This window comes from Elephas maximus, chromosome 1 (assembly GCF_024166365.1).
Source record: "Elephas maximus indicus isolate mEleMax1 chromosome 1, mEleMax1 primary haplotype, whole genome shotgun sequence".
Taxonomy (NCBI): Eukaryota; Metazoa; Chordata; class Mammalia; order Proboscidea; family Elephantidae; genus Elephas; species Elephas maximus.
Window position 1 is genome coordinate 89,683,247 of NC_064819.1, and position 25,337 is coordinate 89,708,583.

The 25,337-nt window shown below is 43.4% G+C and overlaps 1 pseudogene; it reads right to left on the reverse strand.

The window, feature by feature from the left end:
- Positions 1 to 20,687: 20,687 nt before the first annotated feature.
- LOC126077575 (60S ribosomal protein L7-like) lies at positions 20,688 to 22,806 on the reverse strand (annotated as a pseudogene).
- Between the last annotated feature and the right edge of the window lie 2,531 nt (positions 22,807 to 25,337).

Genomic DNA, 25,337 nt, shown 5'->3' on the forward strand with positions numbered 1-25,337 from the left:
TCTTCAAGACTACTCAGAACCATTCTGTGAGGTGTGTGGTGCTAGCATTATTCTCTCACTCTCCAGCTGGTGGTACTAAAAGTTGTGTGCAGCCCAGTCCATTCTGACTCGTAATGACCTCATGTGACAGAGTAGAACAGCCCATAGGGTTTTGGTGGCTGTAATCTTTACGGGAGCAAAATCGCCAGGTCTTGCTCCTGCCAAGATGTTGAATGGGTTCGAACTGCCAACCTTTAGGTTAGCAGCCGAACTCCCAACCCTTTTGTGCCACCAGGGCTCCTGACACTAATCTTAACACTTCGAAACAGCCTCAATATAATATCCTCTAGGACTTCTCAAGCCCACTGCTGTCGTTAGTGCTCAAAACCGCATTTGCTGCGGGTGGTAGAAAGAGGTCCTTTGTCCGGATTCTAAAATGGCCCTCGGTTTGGGAAGGGGAGGGGTGCGACCATGGGGACGGAATCACTGGCAGCTGCCGCTTGCCCACGGCATTTTCTTCATCCAGGGGGCCCCAGAGCCCAACTGCCTGGGGCTGGAAGGAGGCTGGGAATGACTCATCCAACTTTGGCCGATAGGGGGCTGGAATGGGAATGGAGGCTTATCTGGTACTAGGGCCCGTCTATGCCCTTCCAGGTTGTAAACCCCGGAATGTGTCACCATCTTCCAGCTCCAAGTCCACCAATCTCTCTCCAGCCCAAAACCCTTCAACGGCTTCCCACAGTATTTCTGAGGACGGCCGCAGTCTCCAGCCTCCCTCGCTGCCCCTTATCCTGTGCTCCAGATCCACCAGTTTTCCGCCCCTCAAGCCAAGCCAAACAGCCCTCACCCTCGGCCCTCGGGTCTCTGCCCCAGGCCTTCAAGGACTCTTTCCAGTCACCTCCCTACCCCTGCCGCCCTAATCGCGGGGGCTCCCGGCTCCGGCGCCCCGTTCGTCGCTGCGCGCCCAGCTCCCGCACCTCAGCCTGGAAGCTCCCTGCGGGCAGGAGCCAAGATGTTTCGCTCACGTGTGCGTGGCACACAGCAGGCGTTTATTAACACCCACTGAATGAGGCATATGCGCTCAGAAATTGTAGGACCCTTGGTTGGGTCCTCAGTGCCCGGCTTCAGCCTGCCCCGGACTTTCATTTCTGGGCCCCGGACTTTCTCTACATGTGCCCGGAGCCCCTCTTGGAGCCGAGTCCCCAGCGTGGCCGGAGCCGACAGTACATTGAGCCACCCTCCACACCAACCCACGTCTCCCCAAGTGATCGCAGATGTTGCAAGCTGCTGCAAACTTAAGGGCGCAGTGCCTCCCTCGCCTGCCGAGATCGGAGCGGAGGAGGATGGGATAAAAACCCTGCATCAGCCTAGACCAGTGCGAGCGCGATTCTGCGGAGTGGTACTAACCGACGCGCAAAGAGGGTTCGGACAGAAGGGTGGAAGAATACAGGTTCTCGCGCCAGCCCCGCGCTCTGTGCAGCCCCGCGCTGGTTCTCCAATACTCAGTCGGGAGGCTCCCGCAGTCCCGCCTCGGCCCCGGCCCTACTCTACCCAGTCGGGCTTCCGCCCCCCCCAAGGACAAGGCGGCTGTACCCGGCCCAGTGACCCCGCTAAGCCAGGGGGCCAGCCAAGGTCAAGAGGTGGTATCTTGGAAGAAGTCGGAAGCTAGGAGAGCCCTGTCATTCCTCCACCTGCTCACTCCTCCTACCACTCGATAGCCGCTCTTCCAATCTGGCTCCGCGGTTTTTTTTATTTTCAATATTCTTTTACTCTAGAAAAAAGATTCCTTCTGATTATAACGCGCACCACCACCAACTCATCACCTAGTCCGCAAAAGAGAAAATGAGCCCTTCACAGACCACTCCTCCCCAAAGAGGCACGGAGGCACACAGCATCTTAGGCAAGCAAAGATGGTGGGGGGGAACATGAAATAGCGAAAATGCACTTTCTTTAGTGTTTTAACATTAGAGAGAGAATGTATTTTCTCATTTGTTTTAGTGTAGCTGTATAAGCCGTGATTAATCTCTAGTCCTTGGAAAATGGTGCAGGCTCTGTTCACAATATAGCTGAGCAGCCTGTTCCACTCTTAAACATAACAAACATCCTGATACCTTACAACATGTTTCCTTTTCCCCCTATTCAAAATAGGTGATTAAGAGCTTGACATGACTAACGCCATAATGATGCTCTAAGTAAACTCTAAACATTTTTTAATTACACCAGCTACATCCATCTCTTCCAAAGGGGTGCAGAGCTATCTCAGCTCCTGCGGCCTTGGTCTCTTTTCTTCTTCTTCTTTTTTTTTTTTGTTCTCTTAAAAAATGGCTTTCAGCCTGCAAGCTGACAAGAAGACTTTCTTTCTTGCTCCCTATCTCAGCCACAGTGGTCTTGACAAAACAACTCCACTAGCCGAGAGATTCTTATGGGAGTTTTTCAGCCTGTTACAAATATACTGATTAAAGTCCAGATGCCTGACATGTTTATCTGTAGTTTAATAGTTTTTGTAGTTGTTTTGTGATGTGTAAGACCATCTGTGGACTACTTGCTCAAAACATTTAGTAACCCTGACCTTTCCCATATAAAACCCTCCGATCAGTGTTCAGGACAGACAGAATTTGGGAAAAATTTAACCCCCTCTGTCTCTTGAATACCGGTATTCAGTAAAGCCTTCTTACTGCTTACGTCCTCCTGTCTCAGTATTGGCTTTGCAGCAGGCAGCTCAAACCTGCAATTTACAGTAACAAACACACGTGAGACTTAAATGACATAGATACCAGATAGAGTGGCAGAGAGGACAATGGCCAGGTAAAAGCCTATTAGTCCTCGCCACTGACTAGAACCCAATTTAAGTTTCCCCTTCGCAGTGATGTCTCTCTCTCTCTCTATATATATAAAACCACCCAGTGCCCTTGAGTCGATACCGACTCATAGCAACCCTATAGGACAGAGTAGAACTGCCCCGTAGAAGTTTCCAAGGAGCGCCTGGCAGATTCGTACTGCTGACCCTTTGGTTAGCAGCTGTAGCACTTAACCACTACACCACCGGGGTTTCCAATATATATATATACACACATATATGTAAACAAACCAAACCAGGTGTCCATCAAATCGATTTCGTCTCGTGGCCACCCCATGCGTGCAGACTAGAACTTCTTCATAGGATTTTTCAAGGCTGTGACCTTTTCGAAGCACATGACCTATTGATTAGCATTAGGGCACTGAACTAATGGCGCCACCCAGGGACTCTTTTTTTTTTTTTTAATCAGCCCAACTGAAATCACAGCACTTTTCTTTCCAATTCATTAGCACTTAGCATATTCCACTTTGTATTATAACAGTTTTTTTATATTTTACACCAGCATGGTGTCGTGGATTCAATTGTGTCCCCCAAAATATCTGTCAACTTACCTGGGCCGTGAGTCCTTGTATTGTGTAATTGTCCACCATTCAACGCGATTTTCCTATGTGTTGTAAATCGTTGTAAATTGATGTTGATGAGATTGATTAGTAGCAGTTGTATTGATGAAATATACAAGATTAGATAGTGTCTTAAGCCAATCCCTTTTGAGATACAAAAGAGAGAATCTAGTAGAGAGACAGGAGGAACTCACACACCAAGAAAGCAGTGCCAGGAGCAGAGCGCATCCCTTCAGCCCAGGGTTCCTGTGTAGAGAAGGTCCTACACCAAAGGAAGATTGATGACAAGGACCTTCCTTCAGAGCTGACAGAGAAAGTCTTCCCCTGGAACTGATGCCCTGAATTTGGACTTCTAGCCTACTAGACTGTGAGAGAATAAACTCCTGTTTGTTGAAGCCATCCACTTGTGGTATTTCTGTTATAGCAGCAGTAGATGACTAAGACACACGGAGTTTTACAATTTACAAAATGCTTTTGTAAACATATGAAAACAAAACCAAACCCATTCCCACTGAGTCAATTCCGACTCATAGAAACACTAAATGACAGAGTAGAACTGCCTCATAGGGTTTCCAAGGCTGTAATCTTTAGGGAAGCAGACTGCCACACTTTCTCCCGTGGAGTGGCTGGTGGGTTGAAACTGCTGGCCTTTAGGTTAGCAGCCCAGTGCTTTAACCATTGTGCCACCTGGGCTCCTTTTTGTAAACATAGCCTCAGTTAAATCCTCACAAACACCTTGTGAGGTGGGCTTTATCATTGTCTTTACAGGTGAGGAAACTGGGCTCAGAGATGTTGAGTCTTGCCGGAGATCACAAGGTACTGCACCAGGACTGGAAACCAGATCCTCTGATTTCACATCACTACACTGCTGTCTCAGCTCCACTGTAAAGTCCTGGATGGATGGCAGGTGCCAGGTTTTATATCTTCTATTATTCCCTAGGTACCTGACACAGGGCTGTGCCCTTTGCAGGGCAATCCATGTCTGTGAGCTGGGGGTGCTCAAGCAGGGTCAGGGTGAGGGAACCAGTTTGGTGGGTGGGGAAGGTAGTGGGAAGCACACAAGGCAGGAGATTGAAGTAGTCATATTGATCACCACTGTCTGGGTCTTCAGATCCACATGGAGACAAGCTGTCAAACTCTAAGCTAGGTGTAGATCACCTTGGCTGGGAATGGGGCTGAACTGCCTCTCCCAGCAGGCTGTGCAAACTCTGGAGATGCTAGAGCTCAGTGAGATTTGTGGGCATCTGGGATACCTGAGACAGCCCTCACCCTGGCACCCTTCCTCTACTCTGAGTAATGTTGCTCCTCTTAGCTAATGCTGTCTCCAAACCACCCCTGACAGGGCACCAGGGACTGCTGTCCTTCTCTACAGGTGACAAAACGGAGGCTCAGCACTTCACAAAAGTCTACAGAGTGGTATGATATGACGGTCATCAAAGACCAGCCCTGCCCCTTTGGCAGAGAAAGTATGAGCTGGAGGAGGCACAGAGCCACAGGAAAGAGGAAGAATCTGCACATGGGTCCTTGTACCCCAGGGCTGGTAAGATCCACTGCTGGGTTCTCTTGAGGACCACTGGACCCAGAAGATATTGCAGGGGCCTGGAGTGGACTGAGCCCCACCATGGACACTCACTAAAGACATGCCACTTAAATAATCTGTTTTCTACCTGCAAAAAGGGGTGTACAGGAGGGAAATACACTGAATTTGCTCTGCTTTCTACTTTGTTGTTGTTAGTTGCTGTCGGGTTGATTCCAACTCATGGCTTCTTCAATGATGACTCTCAGGGATTGCATTCTCTCTCATACTGAAGCTGCAGATTAACTGCCACACTCACTGATATGAAGCATAACAGGAAAGCTAGAAACCTTAGTGAGAGAGTACCTGAGAGATATCCTGGTACATGGGACTCCAAGCAATAGAGGGATGAAGGAGGAAGACACTCGCTGGGCCGTCCAACCCCCTTCAGCAGGATTCTGCCTTATACCCCTTTTTCTGGAGGAAGACATCATAATGGGAATGAAATGGTGGACAATACCTCTGCCTTCCCCTTTTGATATGAGGTTTCTTTGAGATGGAAAGTGACAGCTAAGGGAACAGAGTGAACCAGCTCCTTTTCAAATTGCTGGTAGTATAAAGGGGTGAGGTAACTCAAGAGATAGGACTCCAAGATATTTGAGTCCATCCGGTTTTTCCTCCCCCTAAACACCTCCTTACCCAATCCCTCCTAGGCCTGTGAGACCCTCCTTGCCCTCTACACAGCCCCAATGTTGACAGGGTCACAACTTGCTGCCTCCTTGAGCCCGAAGTGACTGCCAGGACTCCTCTCATAGGTAGACGATGCTGTGCATGGTGAGGCCTGGGCTCTGGTGGGAACTCTTGCCACAGCTCCTGCATGTTTGAGTGCTTGTTGCATGTTGAGCAGATGTGAGGCTCCTTGACTATATGGATGTGCTGGTGCGAGGGTAGGCCCAGGGGTCTTGCCACACTCCCCCAGTGATTCACTAGACCTGTGTGGTAGATGAAGCCCTTGCTACAGATACCACATTAAAGGGCATCTGACCCATGTGGGTCTTTTGGTGGTGGTTCAGGTTGCAAAGACAATGGTCTTGCTGCAGTTGCAGCAATTGTGGGGCTCTTCCACTGTGTGTGTCCCATGGTGAAATGAGAGGCATACATGCTGAGTAAAGTCTTTGCCACACTGCAAGCAGGTGGCCACTCTCCTGTGTGGCTGCACCGGTGACCAGCCAAGTCTGATGTCTTCTTGAAGTACTTGCTGCGTGTTGAGCAGTGATAGGTGTTCCCCAGTATGGATCACCAGATGCTGGGCTCAGCTGGGTCTGTGCTGGGAGCACTTGCCACACTGTCCACAGCTGTGGGATCTCTCGCGTGAGCATCCGCTGATGCTTGATGAGGTAGGAGCACCAGATGAAGCTCTTGACAGAGTCATGGCAGGTGTAGGACTCCTCAGAACCATGCCTGTGGCACTTTGGTGGGCTGGAGAGGGGGAGGTAGGGGCTGCCTGGCTGTGATGCCAGCTTAGGGGCTACCAGCATCTCCTCCCCTTCCTGGGCCAGGATTATCCCCACCTTGGTTTCACTCTACATCTCAGGTCCTGGAGAGAGGAAACAAATTTATTTTATGAAGTTTGGGAGGCATGCTCCAAAATAGGGCTGAAAGAAGTTAGGCAGAGGCATGAGTTTGTTATAAATAAAATCCAGAGAGAGAGACAGGCAGATAGGTAAATCCTAGTTACAATGATGAAGAGATGAATATTAGTGTTCTGGTATCATTTAAGCATAAATAGAAGATGTCTGATTCTCTAAACTAATAGAAAAAGGGAACATAATCAGATAAATTAAAAAAAAAAAGAGGCGGAGCCAAGATGGCAGACTAGGCAGATGCTACCTCGGATCCCTCTTACAACAAAGACACGGAAAAACAAGTGAATCAATCACATACATAACAATCTACGAACCCTGAAAAACAAACACAGATTTAGAGACGGAGAACGAACTAATACGGGGAAGCAGCGATTGTTTCCAGAACCTGGAGCCAGCGTACCAGTCAGGTACGGCACAAGCACAGAGAGCTACTCCACCCCCCTGAACTAACCCCGGGAGGGGGACCAGCCGGTTCCACGGGCGGCGTGGGACGCAGCCGGTAGGAGAAGTCCCCGGGAGGCAGTGACTGGTCTTGGAGCAGAAAGAGCAGCGTCCGAGCCGGGGAACCGTCCCGCAGGGATTTGGACTGGACGCAGGTACGGCATAAACACGGAGAGTTGCTCCACCCCCCTGAACTAACCCCGGGAAGGGGACCAGCCGGGTCGCGCGGGCGGCGTGGGATGCAGCCGGTAGGAGAAGTCCCCGGGAGGCAGCGACTGGTATTGGAGCGGGGAGAACAGCATCCCAGCCGGGACACTCGGTCATGGCACAAGCACGGGGAGCTGCTCCACCCATCTAAACTAACCCCGGGAGGAGGCCCAACTGGCTCTCGGGTGTGGCACGGCCACGCGGCTGGAGGGACGAGAAGTCCCCGGGAGGCAGCAACTGATTTTGGAGTCGAGAGTGCACCGTCCCAGTAGGGGAGCCTTGACGCTGGGCGTGGGGCTGGAAGCGGAGGATCTGACCGTGACTCCAGCGGGCCAGACCCCCCGGGGGCAATCTCCACACAGCCAGCACACATAGGCGACGCGCCCCGCGGGAATCTCAGATATAATAGTCATTCCAAGTAAGACAAGCAACTCTGGCTATATTCTGAGGTGCTACTCTCCTATCTCTCTGTTCCCTCCCCCACCCTCCCCAGGTGGCTTCATTAACATCTGAATAGCCTGAGCCAGAGGGAGAACTCTGATAGGGATCTGACTGCATTTTTTTTTAGCGGATTTTCTGGAAAAACTAGTTTCCCAGTGATGGCTCGGAGACAACAATCCATATCAAACCACTTAAAGAAGCAGACCATGACAGCTTCTCCAACCCCCCAAACAAAAGAATCAAAATCTTTCCCAAATGAAGATACAATCTTGGAATTATCAGATACAGAATATAAAAAACTAATTTACAGAATGCTTAATGATATCACAAATGAAATAAGGCAAACTGCAGAAAAAGCCAAGGAACACACTGATAAAACTGTTGAAGAACTCAAAAAGATTATTCAAGAACATACTGGAAAAATTAATAAGTTGCAAGAATCCATAGAGAGACAGCATGTAGAAATCCAAAAGATTAACAATAAAATTACAGAATTAGACAACGCACTAGGAAGTCAGAGGAGCAGACTCGAGCAATTAGAATGTAGACTGGGACATCTGGAGGACCAGGGAATCAACACCAACATAGCTGAAAAAAAATCAGATAAAAGAATAAAAAAAAATGAAGAAACCCTAAGAATTATGTGGGACTCTATCAAGAAGGATAACCTGCGGGTGATTGGAGTCCCAGAACAGGGAGGGGGGACAGAAAACACAGAGAAAATAGTTGAAGAACTCCTGACACAAAACTTCCCTGACATCATGAAAGACGAAAGGATATCTATCCAAGATGCTCATCGAACCCCATTTAAGATTGATCCAAAAAGAAAAACACCAAGACACATTATCATCAAAGTCACCAAAACCAAAGATAAACAGAAAATTTTAAAAGCAGCCAGGGAGAAAAGAAAGGTTTCCTTCAAGGGAGAATCAATAAGAATATGTTCTGACTACTCAGCTGAAACCATGCAGGCAAGAAGGGAATGGGACGACATATACAGAACACTGAAGGAGAAAAACTGCCAGCCAAGGATCATATATCCAGCAAAACTCTCTCTGAAATATGAAGGCGAAATTAAGATATTTACAGACAAACACAAGTTTAGAGAATTTGCAAAAACCAAACCAAAGCTACAAGAAATACTAAAGGATATTGTTTGGTCAGAGAACCAATAATATCAGATATCAGCACAACACAAGGTCACAAAACAGAACGTCCTGATATCAACTCAAATAGGGAAATCACAAAAACAAACAAATTAAGATTAATTAAAAAAAAATACACATAACAGGGAATCATGGAAGTCAATAGGTAAAAGATCACAATAATCAAAAAGAGGGACTAAATACAGGAGGCATTGAACTGCCATATGGAGAGTGATACAAGGCGATATAGAACAATACAAGTTAGGTTTTTACTTAGAAAAATAGGGGTAAATAATAAGGTAACCACAAAAAGGTATAACAACTCTATAACTCAAGATAAAAACCAAGAAAAACGTAATGACTCAACTAACATAAAGTCAAGCACTATGAAAATGAGGATCTCACAATTTACTAAGAAAAACACCTCAGCACAAAAAAGTATGTGGAAAAATGAAATTGTCAACAACACACATAAAAAGGCATCAAAATGACAGCACTAAAAACTTATTTATCTATAATTACCCTGAATGTAAATGGACTAAATGCACCAATAAAGAGACAGAGAGTCACGGACTGGATAAAGAAACACGATCCATCTATATGCTGCCTACAAGAGACACACCTTAGACTTAGAGACACAAACAAACTAAAACTCAAAGGATGGAAAAAAGTATATCAAGCAAACAATAAGCAAAAAAGAAGAGGAGTAGCAATATTAATTTCTGACAAAATAGACTTTAGACTTAAATCCACCACAAAGGATAAAGAAGGACACTATATAATGATAAAAGGGACAATTGATCAGGAAGACATAACCATATTAAATATTTATGCACCCAATGACAGGGCTGCAAGATACATAAATCAAATTTTAACAGAATTGAAAAGCGAGATAGATACCTCCACTATTATAGTAGGAGACTTCAACAGAGCACTTTCGGAGAAGGACAGGACATCCAGTAAGAAGCTCAACAGAGACACGGAAGATCTAATTACAACAATCAACCAACTTGACCTCATTGACTTATACAGAACTCTCCACCCAACTGCTGCAAAATATACTTTTTTTTCTAGCGCACATGGAACATTCTCTAGAATAGACCACATATTAGGTCATAAAACAAACCTTTGCAGAGTCCAAAACATCGAAATATTACAAAGCATCTTCTCAGACCACAAGGCAATAAAACTAGAGATCAATAACAGAAAAACTAGGGAAAAGAAATCAAATACTTGGAAAATGAACAATACCCTCCTGAAAAAAGACTGGGTTATAGAAGACATCAAGGAGGGAATAAGGAAATTCATAGAAAGCAACGAGAATGAAAATACTTCCTATCAAAACCTCTGGGACACAGCAAAAGCAGTGCTCAGAGGCCAATTTATATCAATAAGTGCACACATACAAAAAGAAGAAAGAGCCAAAATCAGAGAACTGTCCCGACAACTTGAACAAATAGAAAGTGAGCAACAAAAGAATCCATCAGGCACCAGAAGAAAACAAATAATAAAATTAGAGCTGAACGAAATGAATTAGAGAACAGAAAAACAATTGAAAGAATTAACAAAGCCAAAAGCTGGTTCTTTGAAAAAATTAACAAAACTGATAAACCATTGGCTAGACTGACTAAAGAAGTACAGGAAAGGAAACAAATAACCCGAATAAGAAATGCGAAGGACCACATCACAACAGAACCAAATGAAATTAAAAGAATCATTTCAGATTATTATGAAAAATTGTACTCTAACAAATTTGAAAACCTAGAAGAAATGGATGAATTCCTGGAAAAACGCTACCTACCTAAACTAACACATTCAGAAGTAGAACAACTAAATAGACCCATAACAAAAAAAGAGATTGAAACGGTAATCAAAAAACTCCCAACAAAAAAAGGCCCTGGCCCGGACGCCTTCCCTGCAGAGTTCTACCAAACTTTCAGAGAAGAGTTAACACCACTACTACTAAAGGTATTCCAAAGCATAGAAAATGACGGAATACTACCCAACTCATTCTATGAAGCCACCATCTCCCTGATACCAAAACCAGGTAAAGACATTACAAAAAAAGAAAATTATAGACCTATATCCCTCATGAACATTGATGCAAAAATCCTCAACAAAATTCTAGCCAATAGAATCCAACAACACATCAAAAAAATAATTCACCCTGATCAAGTGGGATTTATACCAGGTATGCAAGGCTGGTTTAATATCAGAAGAACCATTAATGTAACCCATCACATAAATAAAACAAAAGACAAAAACCACATGATCTTATCAATTGATGCAGAAAAGGCATTTGACAAAGTCCAACACCCATTCATGATAAAAACTCTTACCAAAATAGGAATTGAAGGAAAATTCCTCAACATAATAAAGGGCATCTATGCAAAGCCAACAGCCAATATCCCTCTAAATGGAGAGAACCTGAAAGCATTTCCCTTGAGAACGGGAACCAGACAAGGATGCCCTTTATCACCACTCTTATTCAACATCGTGTTGGAAGTCTTAGCCAGGGCAATTAGGCTAGACAAAGAAATAAAAGGTATCCGGATTGGCAAGGAAGAAGTAAAGTTATCACTATTTGCAGATGACATGATTATATACACAGAAAACCCTAAGGAATCCTCCAGAAACCTACTGAAACTAATAGAAGAGTTTGGCAGAGTCTCAGGTTATAAAATAAACATACAAAAATCACTTGGATTCCTCTACATCAACAAAAAGAACACCGAAGAGGAAATAACCAAATCAATACCATTCACAGTAGCCCCCAAGAAGATAAGATACTTAGGAATAAATCTTACCAAGGATGTAAAAGACCTGTACAAAGAAAACTACAAAGCTCTACTACAAGAAATTCAAAAGGACATACTTAAGTGGAAAAACATACCCTGCTCATGGATAGGAAGACTTAACATAGTAAAAATGTCTATTCTACCAAAAGCCATCTATACATTTAACGCACTTCCGATCCAAATTCCTATGTCATATTTTAAGGGGATAGAGAAACAAATCACCAATTTCATATGCAAGGGAAAGAAGCCCCGGATAAGCAAAGCACTACTGAAAAAGAAGAAGAAAGTGGGAGGCCTCACCTTACCTGACTTCAGAACCTATTATACAGCCACAGTAGTCAAAACAGCCTGGTATTGGTACAACAACAGACACATAGACCAATGGAACAGAATTGAGAACCCAGACATAGATCCATCCACGTATGAGCAGCTGATATTTGACAAAGGACCAGTGTCAATTAACTGGGGAAAAGATAGCCTTTTTAACAAATGGTGCTGGCATAACTGGATATCCATTTGCAAAAAAATGAAACAGGACCCATACCTCACACCATGCACAAAAACTAACTCCAAGTGGATCAAAGACCTAAACATAAAGACTAAAACGATAAAGATCATGGAAGAAAAAATTGGGACAACCCTAGGAGCCCTAATACAAGGTATAAACAGAATACAAAACATTACCAAAAATGATGAAGAGAAACCCGATAACTGGGAGCTCCTAAAAATCAAACACCTATGCTCATCTAGAGAGTTCTCCAAAAGAGTAAAAAGACCACCTACAGACTGGGAAAGAATTTTCAGCTATGACATCTCCGACCAGCGCCTGATCTCTAAAATCTACATGATTCTGTCAAAACTCAACCACAAAAAGACAAACAACCCAATCAAGAAGTGGGCAAAGGATATGAACACACATTTCACTAAAGAAGATATTCAGGCAGCCAACAGATACATGAGAAAATGCTCTCGATCATTAGCCATTAGAGAAATGCAAACTAAAACTACGATGAGATTCCATCTCACACCAGCAAGGCTGGCATTAATCCAAAAAACACAAAATAATAAATGTTGGAGAGGCTGCAGAGAGATTGGAACTCTCATACACTGCTGGTGGGAATGTCAAATGGTACAACCACTTTGGAAATCCATCTGGCGTTATCTTAAACAGTTAGAAATAGAACTACCATACAACCCAGAAATCCCACTCCTAGGAATATACCCTAGAGATACAAGAGCCTTCACACAAACAGATATATGCACACCCATGTTTATTGCAGCTCTGTTTACAATAGCAAAAAGCTGGAAGCAACCAAGGTGTCCATCAACGGATGAATGGGTAAATAAATTGTGGTAGATTCACACAATGGAATACTACGCATCGATAAAGAACAGTGACGAATCTCTGAAACATTTCATAACATGGAGGAACCTGGAAGGCATTATGCTGAGTGAAATTAGTCAGAGGCAAAAGGACAAATATTGTATAAGACCACTATTATAAGATCTTGAGAAATAGTAAACCTGAGAAGAACACATACTTTTGTGGTTACGAGGAGGGGAGGGAGGGAGGGTGGGAGAGGGTTTTTTATTGATTAATCAGTAGATAAGAACTGCTTTAGGTGAAGGGAAAGACAACACTCAATACATGGAAGGTCAGCTCAATTGGACTGGACCAAAAGCAAAGAAGTTTCCGGGATAAAATGAATGCTTCAAAGGTCAGGGGAGCAAGTGCGGGGGTCTGGGGAACATGCTTTGCGGGGACTTCTAAGTCAATTGGCAAAATAATTCTATTATGAAATCATTCTGCATCCCACTTTGAAATGTGGCGTCTGGGGTCTTAAATGCTAACAAGCGGCCATCTAAGATGCAGCAATTGGTCTCAACCCACCTGGAGCAAAGGAAAATGAAGAACACCAAGGCCACACGACAACTAAGAGCCCAAGAGACAGAAAGGGCCACATGAACCAGAGACCTACATCATCCTGAGACCAGAAGAACTAGTTGGTGCCCGGCCACAATCGATGACTGCCCTGACAGGGAGCACAACAGAGGACCCCTGAGGGAGCAGGAGATCAGTGGGATACAGACCCCAAAATCTCATAGAAAGACCAAACTTAATGGTCTGACTGAGACTGGAGGAATCCCGGCGGCCATGCTCCCCAGACCTTCAGTTGACACAGGACAGGAACCATCCCCGAAGACAACTCATCAGAAATGAAAGGGACTGGTCAGCGGGTGGGAGAGAGATGATGATGAAGAGTGAGCTAATTATATTAGGTGGACACTTGAGATTGTGTTGGCAACTCTTGTCTGGAGGGGGGATGGGAGGATAGAGAGAGAGGGAAGCCGGCAAAATTGTCAAGAAAGGAGAGACTGAAAGGGCTGACTCAAGAGGGGGAGAGCAAGTGGGAGTAGGGAGTGAGATGTATGTAAACTTACATGTGACAAACTGATTGGATTTGTAAACTTTCACTTGAAGCTTAATAAAAGTTATTAAAAAAAAAATTTTTTTTTTTCTATTTGCCCTTTAAATACATTATGTCACTGTTTTTCCCCCAGCAGAATTACTCTACTATCTAGGTTTCATTCAGGTTGATCCTGAAAACTTGTATTCTCTGTTATTCATTAACTGAAGGCATGCAGCGGAGAGTGTCCAGATGGCTGACAGGAGGGGACTCATCCTCAGCAGCAATGTGAAGATGTGAAAAGACTATATGTGATTTATGCAGTAGTTCAGCAGGCACTGGTCTTGCCTTTGGTTTCTTCTCTAGTCTCCTAAGTAGTGAAGGCAGAGGATTATACATACAGTGGCCTTTCCTCTAGACAAAGCAAAACAAAACTTACCAACTCCTTTTGCCGCTAGTGTCAGTGAGAAGTCTAAACTTAACTTCCTTGCTGAAACAGAAGACAGCTGTCCTTAATCCTGGCCTCTGCAGAGAAGGGAGACAATGTCTTGCATTCTTTAGAGAAAAATAACTCTCCAGAAACTCCCCCATTTTCCTGGGGTGAGGAGAAATGATGCTTACTCTAGGATCTTGTGTTTCTACAGGTTTCCATCTTTGTGCAGGGTTCTCTTGACTGGGTGCAACTTTCCCCACTCCTCAGGTGGGAGGCGCATGTCCATGTTCTCAGAGGTTGACTCTAAAATCAAATTTCCAAACCCATGCCCATCAATGTTGTTGTTGTTAGGTGTCATCGGGTTGGCTCCGACTCATAGCGACCCTATGCACAACAGAACGAGCACTGCCCAGTCCTGCCCCATCCTTACAATCGTTGTTATGTTTGAGCCCATTGTTGAAACCACTGTGTCAACCCACCTCATTGAGGGTCTTCCTCTTTTCCACTGACCCTGTACTCTGCCAAGCATGATGTCCTTCTCCAGGAACCGATCCCTCCTGACAACATGTCCAAAGTATGTAAGATGTAGGCCCGCCATCCTTGCTTCTAAGGAGCATTCTGGTTGTACTTCTTCCAAAACAGATTTATTCGTTCTTCTGGCAGTCCACGGTATATTCAATATTCTTCAACAAAACGACAATTCATCAAAAGACACAGGAAAAAACATTTGATACAATCCAACATTCTTTCAGGAGAAAAATACTCAACAAACTAGGAATAGAAGGTGTTATGGATTGAATTTTGCCCCCAAAATATGTGTTGAATTCCTGGCCCTTGTACTGTGGAAGTGATCCTGTTTGGAAGTAGGAGTGATCTTTCGTTATCTTAATGGGGGTATAGTAGCCTTAGGGACACACAATGGCTAATAAGAGACGGAAACTTGGCCACTAAACACTTCTCGAAAAGCCACTCCACTACCTGTCCTCTAGATATACAAAAAGGAGATATAACATCGAAACTGCAAACTGCTCAGAAAAGAACAGGCTGCTCTGGTGACAGCAGAGGGACTTTCCAGAACAGGTAATTTAAAAACAGATTACCATGGTAACAGCAAGGGGAACTTCCCAGAGCACAGCAGATGTAACTTTTACAGAGGATTAATATAATGTTTACCCTTACAAGATTGGCTTTGTTGTTGTTGTTGTTGGGTGCCATTGAGTTGGTTCCGACTCATAGCAACCCTATGTACCACAGAATGAAACACTGCCTGGCCCAGCACCATCCTTACAATCATTGCTAGGCTTGAGTCCATTGCTGCAGCCACTGTGTCAGTCCATCTCGTTGAGGGTCTTCCTCTTTTCCGCTGTCCCTGTACTTTACCAAGTATGATGTCCTTCTCGAGGGACTGATCCTTCCTGACAACGTGTCCAAAATATGTAAGACACAGTCTGGCAATCCTTGCTCCTAAGGAGCCTTGTTGTTGTATTTCTTCCAAGACAGATTTGTTAGTTCTTTTGGCAGTCCGTGGTATGTTCAATATTCTTCGCCAACACCACAATTCAAAAGCGTCAGTTCTTCTTCGGTCTTCTGTATTCATCGTCCAGCTTTCACACACGTATGATGTGACTGAAAATACCATGGCTTGGGTCAGGCGCACCTCAGTCTCCAGGGTGACATCTTTGCTTTTCAACACTTTAAAGAGGTCCTTTGCTTAAAGTAGGATAAATGAAAACAACACCTGGCCAAAACCCAGGGATAAGAAAAAGGCAAATCAGGCCCCAAATTGAGACCTGTTCTCAGATGGACAAACTTCCAGTCAGTCAGTTGTACAACTCCAGACTGTAGTGTGCCTTGTCATCAGCACCATTGCTATTTGTTTTGTAAGAGTGCTACTTAATAAGCATCATTGCTGTGCCTGAGTCTTCTCTGCCACAGATAGAACCAGGAAGAGACTGAATCACTTCAGGGAACACTCTCACATTACCCAGAGGTCCTGAACATGACAGAGGTCATCTCAGAGTACGTAAGTCCAACCCTAATCACTTCTGAGTTATAAAAAAAGAAGAGTAGACACAGAGACTTACACCAGGGGAAGAGGCCATATGAAGTTAGACAGACATGGCAGATGCATCTACAAGCCCAGAAACGCCAAGGATTGCTGGCTACCAGAAGCTGAAATAGACAAAGAAGGACCTCAGACTTCTAGCCCCTTGGACTTTGAGAAAATAAATTTCTCTTCATTAAAGCCACCTACTTGTGATATCTTCTATTTTTTATTATGGCAGGATTAGATAACTAAGACATTCACCAAAATGGAGGCCCAGTACCTCACTGGACATTTTGAATATTGGAAACAATATGTACCTTACATGGGCATCCAGCTTGGTCCTTTATATTAGCCAACCTTCAAATTAGCATCCTTTGAGTGAGGCCCACATCAACAGATTGTGTTGGAAAAAATTCAGCAAGCTGTGGTACACTTTTTACCTTGAGAGCCTCACAACCCTAATGGCTCCTTTGACCTACATATCTCTGAGACTGATGATTTTGCTGATTGCAGCCTCTGGCAAAGGGGGGGTAGCCTCTACTCAGTGACACCCCTTAGGGTGTTGGACTTTTCACCTTCCTGACACAGCTACTGGATACACTACTTTTTAAAAGCAGCTATCAGCTTGCTACTGTGCTCTTGTCAAAACTGAACACCTGGCACATGAAGGCCTTATGACACTCTGGCTTGATAGTCATAGTTGGGGACAGGTCAATTTGGACTCGACTACTAATAAGGTGGGAAGGACCCAACAAGACTTGCTTGTCAAATGGAAATGGTATATTCAACGATGGAATTGGCTTGGCTGTAAGGGGCATCTCAGCTTTATATGAAAAAGGGCAGCTGTCTCTTTGGGGAAAACTTTATCCCCCACTCTGTCCCCTGAAGAAAAGCTACTGGCTCAACAAGGCTCTCAATTCACAATGTTTCCCCTAAATACTTGGGCCTGGTTCACTATGATTCAGCTAAGCTGAAACTGATGATGTCTCTGGATACTGTGCTGTGCAACCTTGGTACCAGCTATGAAGAATCAAAAACGGATGTGGTCACTCTGCTCAGTGGACAGAACTTAAGGCCATTCTCCTCTGAGTATGTAGCCAAGTATATAGCTCTGGCCAATACTCCCCTTGAAGAACCTTCCTTTATTTTTACTTACTCTTGGGTTGTTGCCATGGGCTAGCTGTTTGGTCTGCTACTTGGAAAACTATAGACTTTTTAGACATTGCTCTTTAGGGCTATAAAATATGGAAACAAATCATGGCTGCTAATCAAACCACCTGGGTTACTCATGCAGGTGTCTACAGTAAGGGTCTGTTCTCTGATAAGACTGACTAGAATCAAGTTGCTGATAGAGCCTGTACAGCCCAGATTCCCCCTATTGCTGCCCAAATTCATCTTCATACCAGACATGGCAAGACATTCACAATCATAGACTGGGAACAAAGTAAAGGACTCTGTTTCTGATTTAGACTTGTGATTCTGCCAAAAGTTGACCCATTTGTCTTTCGATGAGGACTAGGGGCATTATCTATGCCCATTCCTAGCAGATTGATTACATTGGACCTTGGACCCTCTCACAGGGCTCTCAGTGATGTCTCACTACTGTTGACATCTTTCTAGGGTACAATGATCTAGTGACCTAGTCCAATCTTCATGCTCCAGGAGCACCATTTTGGCCCTTGAAATGAATTTGTCATGTTTTCAGCTTTTCAGACCATTTTCAGTCTGATAATGGTATGCCTTATGTTGCAAAGCCATTCAACAACGGACCAAAAGTCAAGGCATCAGTGGACCTTCCATGTTCCCTACCACCGTTTACAGGATGAAATGGCCTTCTCAAAAATCAACTGAAAAAAAAAAAAAAAGATTTCTTACCCATTCTCCCTTACCTCCCCTTAGTCCACACACCTTAATAAGGCAGTTTGGTCACTGAATGCTACTGCTTGTCTTGGCCACTCCTGAGTAATGATCAGTATGAAAGGGGTGGGAGGTTGTATAGGCTTACTTTGGAAATTCCTGAAAGTACTATTTCTTTATTTCTTCTAATGGCAAACCCAGGCTGGCCTAATTGGCATACTGTCCTGGTGGCAGCCCAGCCAAAATGAGGTGTAAATTATTCAAACTTAATTCTGGCCCAGACACCTAGATTCTCTTCTTGGATTTACACAGTTTTTTTTTTAGATTATAAAGCTACTGACCACTTAGTTGAGTACATTGCTCTCTAAATCCTGAGGACCAAAGTGAGGGACATATTGGGTCTCTGTAACTTTTATAAAAAATGCTGTTGTTGGATTCCCTGGATAGCACAAATGGTTAAGCACTCGACTATTAACTGAAAGGTTGGAGGGTGGAACCCACCCAGAGGCACTTCAGAAGATGGTCCTGGTAATCTTATTCTGAAAGGTCATAGGGTCACCCTGAGTCAGAACTGACTTGATGGCAACCACTAACAACAAAAGAAAAAACATAGCAATAAAAAAATTTTTTTTATTGTGCCTTAAGTGAAAGTTTACAAATCAAGTCAGCCTCTCACACAAAAACTTATATATATACCTTGCTACATACTCCCAATTGCTCTCCCCCTAATGAGACAGCTCCCTCTCACCCTCCCTCCCTCCACTTTCTCTTTTCATGTCCATTCCTCCAGCTTCTAACCCTCTCTACCCTCTCATCTCCCTTCCAGACAGGAGATGCCAACATAGTCTCAAATTTCACCTGATCCAAGAAGCTCCCTCCTCACCAGCATCCTTCTCCATCCCATTGTCCAGTCCAATCCCTGTCTGAAGAGTTGGCTTTGGGAATGGTTCCTGTCCTGGACCAACAAAGGTCTGGGGGCCATGACCACCAGAGTCCTTCTAGTCTCAGTCAGACCATTAAGTCTGGTCTTTTTACAAGAATTAGGAGTCTGCATCCCACTGCTCTCCTGCTCCCTCAGGGGTTCTCTGTTGTGTTCCCTGTCAGGGTAGTCATCAGTTGTAGCCAGGCACCATCTAGTTCTTCTGTTCTCATGCTAAGGTAGTCTCTGGTTTATGTGGCCCTTTCTGTCTCTTGGGCTTATAATTACCTTGTGTCCTTGGTGTTCTTCGTTTTCCTTTGGTTCAGGCGGGTTGAGACCAATTGATGCATCTTAGATGGCTGCTTGCTAGCGTTTAAGACCCCAGACGCCACTCTCCAAAATGGGATGCAGTCTATATTCTTAATAGATTTTATTATGTCAATTGACTTAGATGTCCCCTGAAACCATGGGCCCCGAACCCCTGCACCTGCTACGCTGGCCTTCAAAGCATTCAGTTTATTCGGGAAACTTCTTTGCTTTTGGTTTAGTCCAGTTGTGCTGACCTCGCCTGTATTGTGTATTGTCTTTCCCTTCAACTAAAGTAGTTCTTATCTACTATCTAACTAGTGAACACCCCTCTCCCACCCTCCCTCCCCCATCATAAATATCAAAGAATATTTTCTTCTCTGTTTAAACTATTTCTCGAGTTCTTAGAGTAATAAAATTTTTAAAAAATGCTCTTGTCTATCTTGCTGAAAGAGGGAAGAATTCTGATCCAACATCCTTTTGGGTTATATTTGGGTTATATGCCAAGCCTATAGCCATTCACTGCCTAAACTGCTGCAGTCACTGTGGCAAGAGGATGGGATCTAAGATTGGCTGGGACTTGGGGGGAAAAAAGCAGTTCTCTAAGAGGAGGAGGGTGAGATTTTGCTTACCAGAAAAAGGGACACTGGGCAAGCAAAAAACAATGAAAATCCATACTTACAGACCCATAGCTTTATGTATATAAAGTAAAATAAAATTTAAGAAACTCATTGGCTAAATGTCTTAATTTTCTTTACCTTTGGAAATCAAACTTTTAATACCTTTCCTACAAATCATGCACAAATATCTGCGAAATAAGCTTTCTTAAAACAGAACAGGCCCATTTTAACACAATTCAAAGGCCCAAGATTAAGATTTCTTTTTTTCTGTAGACAAAAGCCTTAAATAAATTTTTCTTTCACAAGATACAAACTGGACCCCAGATTTGCATGCAATGGGTTGTTGATTTGCCTTAATTTTATCATACACAACGACTTGCTATAATAGTTAAGTGAAGGGGAAGGGTAGGCTAATGAAAAATCACAAATATGACAATATGCTTCAATTTGAAAGCAGTTACTATTTTATTAACTAACCAGGCTACAAAAATAATCATGGTAAACACCTTAATTCATCCTTCTAATAAGTCTGTTAATTTAGTCTTTCTTGTTGCCGCTTTCCACTTTGTACAAAATGGGTGGCCTTTTTCTTCATTCATTGTTGTGTTAGCTGCTGTCAAGTCGATTCTGACTGATGGTGACTCCATGTGTATAGAGTATAACTATTTCATTGGGTTTTTAAGGCTGTGAACTTTTGGAAGATGATTGCCAGGTGTTACTTTTAATGTACTTCTGGGTGGGTGTGAACCACCAACCTTTGGGTTAGTAGTCCAATGCTTAACCATTGCACCACTCAAGGACTCCATTCTTCATAGTTTAGCATAATTTAAAGGCCCATAGGAAGTTGTTTGCTTCTTTGAAGTGTTTTCTAACGGTATAAAACCAGTTGCTGTGGAGTCGATTCTGACTCATAGCAACCCTACAGGATAGACTAGAACTGCCCTATAGGTTTTCCAAGGAGCTACTGGTGAATTCATACTGGCAAACTTTTGGTTAGCAGCCAAGCTCTTAACCATTCCACCACCAGGGTTCCTTTCCAACAGTATAAGTCTCATTAATCAGGTCCTCCATGTAGATGATGCCGTATTTACCGAGAGATCATGCTATCAAAGTGCCGTTAGGATAATTTGCTTCTTATTGATTTTGCCATAACCCACTTGCAGATCATTTCATTCACTAACTTCAAGTACCCCGCGGAATCTACGGTTCCATAATTCTCAGCATGTTAACTGAAGCCTTGCTGAGCTTAACAAACGTGCCATTGAAGATTCGATAAAGATGAAGAAACTGCAAAGCCTTTTGGACCTTTGTGGTCACGCCATTGATACCTTTGATTCTGCTAACAGATGCCAATTTGGGTTCCATAAGTACATAAAAATTGCCAACTTTTCTTTGCATTCTAGATATTTGAATCTCAGTTCTATACATCAGTCTATATTCCTTGTAATAGTGCCTACCTTTTTCACGGATAAGCTTCCTCCTTGCCTTTCAAAGCTTCTTTTGAGCAGACTTTTTCCTCAGGTACTTGATCTTCAGTTCTGTGAAATTCCTTTGCGTTTTCTTAAGTGTTCAGGCAAAGCAGTAACCTTTTACATTTATAAGTATATATACACACACACATACATATGTGTATATGTATAAAATATGCATACATATATGTATATATGTATTTATATATTTATGTATATATAAATATTTATATATAAATAAAATTACATATATATACCAAAAAAAAAACCCAAATCCAGTGCCGTCGAGTCGATTCCAACTCATAGCAACCCTATATATATATATATATATATATATATAATTTTATTGTTCTTTAGGTGAAAAGTTACAGTGCAAGTTAGTTTCTCACTCAAAAATTTATGAACTCTTTTGTGACATTGGTTGCAATTCCCGAAATGTGACAGCACTCTCCCCCTTTCCACCTCAGATTCCCTGTGTCCATTCCTCCAGTTTTCCTGTCTCATCCTGCCTTCTTGTCTAGTTTTTGGGCAAGAGTTGCCCATGTGGTGTCGTATATTTGATTGAACTCAGAAGCACGTTCCTCACATGTATTATTGTTTGTTTTATAGGCCTGTCTAATCTTTGTCTGAAAAGTGGGTTTCAAGATTGGCTTAAACTGTGAGTTGGCAGGGTGTCCAGGGGCCATAGTCTCAGGAGTTCCTCCAGTCTCAGATCAGTAAGTTTGATCTTTTTTATGTGTGTGAATTTGAATTTTGTTCTACATTTCTCTCCCAGTCTGTCCAGGATTCTCTATTGTTGTCCCTGTCAGAGCTGATGGTGGTGGTAGTCGGGCACTGTTTAGTTCTTCTGGGCTCAGGCCGGTGGAGGCTGTGGTTCATGTGGTCCTTTAGTCCTTTGGGCTAATATTTTCCTTGTGTCTTTGATTTTCTTCATTCTCCTTTGCTTCGGACTTGATGGGACTTACGTGGCCACTCACAAGCTTTCAAGACCCCAGACATTACTCACCAAGGTAGGGGGAACTATGTTATGCCAGTTGACCTAGATGTGCCCCAAGACTATTGCCCCCAACTCTCAGGTCCAACAGCTCCTTCGCTCAAGATGCTTGGATGTGTCAAGAGTAGGCTTTTTTTTTTTTTCTCTCTTCAACACTCTCCATGGTTCCAGCCAGAAAAGAGATGGATAAATTTCTTATCTGTCTCAATAGAATACTCTGTCAATATAGGAGACTTAAGAAAATTTTTTCTCAACTAAGTCAGGATATGTTAATTTTCAGGTTATCAAGTTGTGTTGATGATTAAATGAGAAAAATAGTATTTGACATATATGTTTAGGAAGTTTTACTTTCTCCTTCTACACCACTTCCTTTTCCCTTTTTGCTCTGAGGCTAGCAACAAAAATATTTGATATCATGATAAATGAAGTAAATGTAAATAAAAGGTAAATAAATGAATACTATTTGAATTGACAGTAGTTAGCAAGGAAGTTTTAGAAAGCCTATGCTATCAGGTCATTGCTGGCCTGCTCTCTGGCTTCCTTCTTGAGGAATAAAATGAACCCTTATTCAGCCTTATTCTCATTTTTGGTGCTAATCCAATTACAAGACTTTATAATTAGTAGATCTATTTAAAACAACTAACCAATTTGTACACCTCACGTTCCGAGGCTCAATTTTCCAAGCACTTCAATTTTCATGGTTAAAGATAATATCAGGCAGGCTTTAATGAGTTTTAAGTATTATCTCATGTATCTGATACAGTACGAGGATGATAATAATTATCTGCTTTGTCTCCTGCCCTTGTAATATGATGATCTCTGCTGTTTCTAATTTGGGCTCTCTTAACGCTAGAGTGTTAGTTCAGTTAAACCTAAGATTGGTCCCATCCCCAGTGAAATCCAATTCAGTAGTTCTACAGCCCAGTTTTGTCAGCATCTCTCCCATTCCTATTCTGTTTCTTCATCTGAAATCCAATAACCAAGCTCTTACTTTGTTCCTTCTGTACTCCATCCCAGTTCCTTAAATGGGTTCCACTGGTTCCCTGCCTGACCCCCAATTCCTTAGAACCATTGATCTTCCTTGCCCACTTGTTTTCTGTGAACTGGAATTCTACCCTTGAAATGTCGATCCCTCATCCATGTTGCCTTTGCTGCCAAATGCCCATCAGGTTGCTCACACCCTCTCCTTTTCCCATTCCATCCTTAACTGTACATTGGATTTTAACAGAGGTTTTTTTTTTTTTTTTAATTAACTTTTATTAAGCTTCAAGTGAACGTTTACAAATCCAGTCTGTCACATATAAGTTTACATACATCTTACTCCGTACTCCCACTTGCTCTCCCCCTCTTGAGTCAGCCCTTTCAGTCTCTCCTTTCGTGACAATTTTGCCAGCTGCCCTCTCTCTCTATCCTCCCATCCCCCCTCCAGACAAGAGTTGCCAACACACTCTCAAGTGTCCACCTGATATAATTAGCTCACTCTTCATCAGCATCTCTCTCCCACCTGCTGACCAGTCCCTTTCATGTCTGATGAGTTGTCTTCGGGGATGGTTCCTGTCCTGTGCCAACAGAAGGTCTGGGGAGCATGGCTGCCGGGATTCTTCTAGTCTCAGTCAGACCATTAAGTATGGTCTTTTTATGAGAATTTGGGGTCTGCATCCCACTGATCTCCTGTTCCCTCAGGAGTTCTCTTTAACAGAGGTTTTTGATGACTAAGCAAAAAGGAATTTGGTGGATTGATGGGCATTCGAGCCATGATGAGGCAGCTGGTATAGACAACTTAAAAAAATTTTTTTTTATTGTGCTTTAGATGAAGGTTTACAGAGCAAGTTATTTTTTCACTAAACAATTAATACATAGTTTTGTGACCTTGGTTGCCAACCCCATGGCTTGTCAACACTTTCCCCTTCTCGACCTTGGGTTTCCCATTGCCAGCTTTCCTGGCCCCTCTTACCCTGTTGTCCTTGCCCCTGGGTTGGTGTGTCCATTTAGTCTGATTTGGTTTTACGGGCCTGTCTAGTCTTTGGCTAAAGGGTGAAACTCAGGAGTGACTTCAGTACTGAGCTAAAAGCGTGTCTGGGGGCCATGCTCTCGGAGTTTCTCTAGTCTCTTTCAGACCGGTAAGTCTGATCTTTTTTTGTGAGTAAGAATTTTGTTCCACGTTTTTCTCCAGCTCTGTCCGGAACCCTCTATGATCCCTGTCAGAGCACTCAGCGGTGGTAGCCAGCACCATCTAGTCGTGCTGGGCTCAGTCTGGTACAGGCTGTGGTAGTCGTGGTTCATTAGTCCTTTGGACTAATCTTTCCCTTGTGTCTTTGGTTTTCTTCATTCTCCCTTGCACCAGACTGGGTAGAACCAGTGGAGTATCTTAGATGGCCACTCACAAGCTTTTAAGACCCCAGACACCATTCGCTAAAGTAAGATGTAGAACATTTTCTTTATAAACTGTTTTGCCAATTGAGTTAGATGTCCCCCCAGACAATGGTCCCTAGCTCTCAGCCCAGTAATTCAGTCCCTCAGGGAGTTTGGTTGTGTCTATAAAGCTTCCATGACCTTGCCTTGGTCAAATTGTGCTGGTTCCCCAGTATTGTATACTGTGGTACAGACATTTTAAAAGAGACTTGGTTTTGAAGGAATGCAAATAAATAGCATCGTAGTGTATTTAGATGGGAAAGACTTAAGCATATTTGTAGG